This window comes from Eschscholzia californica, unplaced genomic scaffold (assembly GCF_041429995.1).
Source record: "Eschscholzia californica isolate CP2 unplaced genomic scaffold, dmEscCali1.0.p SCAF_5, whole genome shotgun sequence".
NCBI classification, from domain to species: domain Eukaryota; kingdom Viridiplantae; phylum Streptophyta; class Magnoliopsida; order Ranunculales; family Papaveraceae; genus Eschscholzia; species Eschscholzia californica.
The window spans coordinates 9,518,095-9,524,117 of NW_028238472.1; the positions used below are offsets into that span (position 1 = coordinate 9,518,095).

At 36.4% G+C, this 6,023-nt stretch overlaps 1 long non-coding RNA gene across 1 annotated transcript; it reads right to left on the reverse strand.

Annotated features, from left to right (window-relative positions):
* Positions 1–1,609: 1,609 nt before the first annotated feature.
* Positions 1,610–4,673, reverse strand: LOC147536888 (uncharacterized). The gene is made up of 4 exons (XR_015226424.1): positions 4,545–4,673; positions 4,390–4,457; positions 3,361–3,427; positions 1,610–2,249 (listed from the first exon to the last, which is right to left on the reverse strand). It is a non-coding gene; the product is annotated as an uncharacterized LOC147536888 (long non-coding RNA).
* Positions 4,674–6,023: the final 1,350 nt, after the last annotated feature.

The following is a 6,023-nucleotide window of genomic DNA, read 5'->3' on the forward strand; positions in this document are numbered from 1 at the left end:
TTGCTCTGGATTTCCTATCTTTTAAAAGAACTACATGTCCAAGTTAAATCACCTCTCACCTTATTCTGTGACAATATGGGAGCTACTTATCTTGCATCAAATGCTGTTCTTCATTCTAGAACAAAACATGTTGAAATTGACTTTCATTTTCTAAGAGACTTGGTGGTTAAGAAGACTTTGCTGGTCACACATGTTCCTTCTGAAGACAACCTGGCTGATGTTTTCACCAAGGGGATACTGTTTTCCAACTTGGAGTATATTCGCAGCAAACTCATGTTTCTCCCATCCTCCAAACATGTGTTTGAGGGGGGCTGTAAGCTAGAAGAAGAGAAAGGAGAAGGAGATGGGTGTTAACAGAATTAACTGTTTTGTAATAGGGCTCTCACATGGGCTTCTGGGTTACAATAAAGGGCTAGGCTTAAGGATTCTATTGACACACAGTTCACTTACAGTGAGTGGCACGTGTGTATGTAATTAGTGAGTTAAGTGGAAAGTTAGTTACTAAGACAATTAGCCTCCTAACTAACTTTCTCTCTCTCTCTATAATCTGGTGTATAAAATAGAATTGATAAATGAATAAAACTTAAGTTTTGCTTTCACCTTTGCTTAGGCAAGAGGTGCAATTATTATCAAGTTCTACGTTCTATAGAAGATGTTAATGAGGTACGATGTGTATCTTAAGTAACAGAACAAGTGCACTTTAAAAGTAACAGAAGAAATGTAAAACCATTTTGTAGTTTTTTTAAATCATTTTTGTTAGTTGAAAAGGATAAACTACTTTAAAAGTAACAGAAGAAATGTAAAATCATTTTGTAGTTTTTTTAAATCATTTTTGTTAGTTGAAAAGGATAAACTTCCTAGTTATCCATACAAACATGTTAGTTGGAATAGAACATGGAAATGCTGTTAGGTTAATCACACATTGGTTGTGGAAGGGGCGGCAGCGGCGGCCCATGTCCAAAGTAGCCAAAGCGGCTGTTTTGGGCCCCAACCTAAACTTTGGCGGCTGTTTTGGGCCCCAACCTAAACAAGGGCCTATAGTTGCTAGTAGTTTAATAGTTTAGTTGTATATAGGCACTCCGAAATTTTTTTAACAAATCTAAAAAACGGGCCTAAGTATTTGTAATACAAGAACGCTCAACCTCAAATAATTCAAGGCCCACGCGATCTAATTTTTTTTTTGTTGAACTACCCACGCCATCTAATTGACTCAAGAAAGGAAATAAAAGTTGCCCTACATTTGAGTCTGACGGATTCTTTAGGTCCCGGAGTCCCAAATTCCCTCTCTCTCTTATATTTTCATCATAAGTGACTTCCCCAAATCTCGTTTTCTTCTTTCTCTTGACTGTATAACCCTGGTTCATTTTTTTCTCTTATTTTCTTTATCACCCTCACTATCTAACTTTATATTATGTGAGTAACTTAAATTTTCTTTTAATAATTTTTTTCTTTTTTGTGTTTTATGTGTCGTTGATATGTCAGATATGTCTCAAAAGTACCTAAATCACTATCCCTAAGTTTCTTAATCTACTTATAAGATATTTTAATCAATGATCTTCTCTCTCTATTTTTCTCATGCAACATGAATGTTTTCATAAATCTCAGAGAGTTTTCTTTATTCATTCACTAAGATCACGATTTCTTATTACAAAACTCTCAATCTCTACTTAGACTATATATAGTCGATTATACATTTCTAGAGAGAGAAACATGATTAGTTAATTGTTTAACTAACCATCTAACAGACTATTAACAAACCTAACTAACATATTAACAATCTAATAACAACACATGTGACTAACACACGTTGTGACGCCCCGTGTCCCAAAATAGACACGACCACCCCCGGCAACTCACAGACGAGACAAAAATCAGACAGAGTCTCCTCTGTAAATCGAACTTGTCGCACCTGTAAAACCTGTCATGCAAACCATACATTCGCATACACAAAGACATAAACTATCGAGCGGAAGCTAAACAAACTCAACTCAGTTTCGGGTTGAAACCCGAACCACAAACATACAAACGCCTCATGAAACACCGATACAATCTATAAACAACTCTAAGTGTTATATATATATACATATTCGATTTCAGTTCTGCAATAACTACATAACTTTAAAATAACGGAAAACCAATAAACGAAAACCAAAGAAAACGGCGTAACACTGCTAGCCTCGTCAGACAAGATCACCGGCTGGAATACAACTCCGCCTCGAGGCTACAACAAAGCACCTGCACACTAACAACTGGTAAGGGGTCAGAATACTCAGCGATACGAGTTATTCTGGTAAAAGACCCATCCAAAACCCATCACGTTTTCAAAAGTTCATTTAATAAGTTGTAAACATCATGACAAAACGAGTTATCAAACCAGTTACCATATATACTATATACAAAACCATTTTCCTTAATCTAGCAAGCAATAACAGTGATTAGCTGCCCACCCATGGTGCGCTCCCAATAAGAGGAGAGTTCCTCAGGAGAGCCTAGAGTGCGTTAGATTGTACCAGCCCATTTAGGCACTAACTAATGCACTACGTCTCCTCGAGAAAGAGACTTATCCCTAGCCGGTAAGCCCCTCTCCCACTAAGGGACTCCGCAATCATTGAAGAGTTTACCTCATGATACATATATACCTTAAGTATCTAAATACGTTTTTGATCATCGAGTTCGAATAAGAGAGTCGTCCCCCAATTACCATGGAAGGACCTGAACCTCATTCTCTTCGGTACCCTGTCATGCATCTAATGCGATCTTTCAAAATCAGTTTCATTCGTATATCAAAACCACATTCTCATATTCGATTCAAATCAGTTCATTTGTATATCAAAACCAATATTCTCATTCGATTCATTATCTTATCAAACACGGAAGTGGAACAACCAAGAGTCATATCGCCACAAAGCAGAGGAATCCCAATCAATGTCACCTCCCAGGCGAGCGGTCAGGGTGTACGGCCCTGAGCCTCGAGCTGGAGGCACGAGCACCAATGGCCAGCAAATGAAGCACTCTACTCCCACAAGTCTCATGACTAGTGTCGCCCACCTCACCAGTCTCACACGGGTCACAACCGTGTCCCCATGTCATCCTACCCTCAATGGCTACGTGCCCGTAGGTTGACATAATCCGCAGTCGGGTACATACAAGAAAATCCCAAGTAGTTCGCAATCATCGTAAAAACAGTTCGAAAGCATTTCTCGTATCACAGCAAAACCATTCCAGCATATTTCAGTTCATAACTAAAATTGAGTTTCATGTTACCTAAACTCTAGTTATAATGGCGCACATATAACTATACGACTTAGCACATTTCATTATCTATAAAACCATGCTGGATAAAGGATTCAGAACCCCTACCTCAGTCCTTCCATCATCAAAGACCTCCTGCCTACCTGACGACCTAACTCTTCCTCATTCGCATACTCTGAGACAAGGAAGAATGACCAAAAATCGAACAGAAACATTAGGTTCTTATACTAAAAACCTTCGCACAACAAAGCAATAACGTAAAGAAACAAAACATAAAAGTAAATTCGTGAACTCTGGAAGACTTCAAGTATAACAAAATCTCGATCGATCTTCTAACTTCATAGCCATGTCCATTTAGGGTCAATCATACACCATTTTAAAGGTACCACACATACACAAGAACACCATAGATATCCCTAACAGTGCATTACGCACTATAACAATCACAACTCTCTTATCGTTGATCAGTTTCAATCAAATCTTTAGTCGTTAGAAATCTTATATCATTTATGATGGTTTTCTCTAAGGTGGTATCCTCTAATTCCAACTAAAACATCTCCGAAAACTACAAAATATATGCAGCAGTGCATCAGTTTGACTAACCGTACGCTGCGTGTTCGAATGCTCATATTTCCCTCATCCGAACTCCAATAAACTCGTACTATACCTTTCTGGAATCGTCACGAGACATACTACAATATTGTTGAAGACTCAAACATCTATTGGAACCTCTATGACTATCTAATACAGTAAAAACAGTAGGCAGTTTTCAGATTTGCTGAATAGCGCGTTGTTCGTTAAAATAGTCGGAACTCTCTCGTCCGAGATCAAAACGACTTGTACCATACCTTTTCGGAAAGCTAACAACCTAATCTATAACTCTCGTGTTTCGGGTAAGTCCAATAGGATAATATAACAACCCCATATTGTCGATAACACTGGACTAAATTTCAGTCCCTCGGTTCGCCATTCGATTGATAATTTAACCTAATCAACTTCTCTGACATTCTTAAATTCCACAATCCATTTAACTTCTAGCAATCCCAACCTTAGAATTACATTAATTATGAAAATATCCCAAATTTCATACACATAAACCCTATAGTTGAATTTATCTCAAAGAACTCTCAATCTCACCTTGAATTCTTTGATGCTAGAAAGTTTACCCTTATTTTGTTTAGTTCTCCTCCTTAATTGATTAGTCCCTACATATGCAAATATGAACAACTCCACTAAAACTAATTCAAACTCAAATCACCATGGATATCTAGAGAGAGAACAAAAATTCTTACCAATTTCCCGGCAAAACCTAGCTTGATCACTTCTTGAAGTTGGTGACAAAACAAGTAAGTCCCCTTTACAATCTTCCCAACTCCTCTCTTGATCGAATTTCTTTTCTTCCTCCAAACCCTAACCTTGCTGAAAAGACGAGCAGAGAGAGAAACAAATTCTGATCTTTCTTTCTTTCAAGAAGTTTCACGAAATTAGAGTTTAGTCCCTGAATGAGTGTATTTATGTTTTTCTTTTTCAAATTTCCAATTAGATACTGTTCGTTATGTTTTACATTCATTGAATTGATATAGTTGCTCAATAAAAGTATAAAACAATTATATTTAGGATGTAATTATTCTTATAAATATATCTCAATTTCATTGATTTTGACTAAATATTACTCCTAAGTAGGTTAGTTTATCGAACTTTACTGTCACCAGGAACGCGCATTCGCATAAGGATGTGCTAAAAGAAAAATGAAAAAAAGAGAAAAGTTGAAAATCTCAAGAAGGATCTCTTAATAAGAGATTTTTTAGTTGAAAGACATCAATAGTTTAGTAATCAACATTAGTTATTTTCAGTTTTGAAATTCTGATATCTAAAAAATGAACTTGAATCATTTATTGTATGTTGATATATTTATTTGTTTAGGAAGAGAGAATTGGTTAATATGAATTTCAATCATTTGTCGTACATATAGATTATACTACTTGATGTAGACGCAGCGGAATTAAAATAAGAACAATAAAATAAACGAAGAACTGTAAGAAAACGATAAATAAACTAAAACTCAATTAACTTCAATGGTTTTTCTCTTCAATCTGAATCTCAAAATAGACTAGACCTCCTTTTATAGGATATAGACTTTCCTAGATAGACTCAAACTAGGATTCCTAAATATTAAAGATACTTAAAACATAGAAACTCCTAAATAATAGAAATACTAACATAAGGTAATTTCCTAATCCTAAACTAACTAGGACCACTAACGTAGCCGACTAGGGTAAGGGTGCGTGGGTTTGCGGCCTTGACCTGTATGCGCCTGCATTACTACTGCTGAAGTAGGAGAAGAAGATTATGCTGCTATAATAATAGATTATACTACTATTAAACTGCCGCCAGGACATATAAGCATATACGTTAGGTAATTAATAGGGTTTCAAAAGGTCACGACTTTGGGGAATAAAAAAAAATCTCCGGGGCATAAAGACTTTGGTCAAGAGGATTTGACTTAGGAGACATCTTCATCTTCAGTCCAAAATTTGAATTGCTTGTTGTTTGCCCTTAATTTCCATCTTCTTCATTCCTTTTTAATCCTTCTCCCTCTCTCTCTCTCTTCTCGATGTCTCACCAGAGATTGCAGTAAAACTACGGTTTCCAACAAATTACTGGCAGATCCTATTATGACAATTCCTATTATGAAAGACCAGGGAAAGTATTTGTTTTAGCCTAAAGTCTGAATTTGTGAACTGAATCGATCAATGCAAATGAAAAAAACC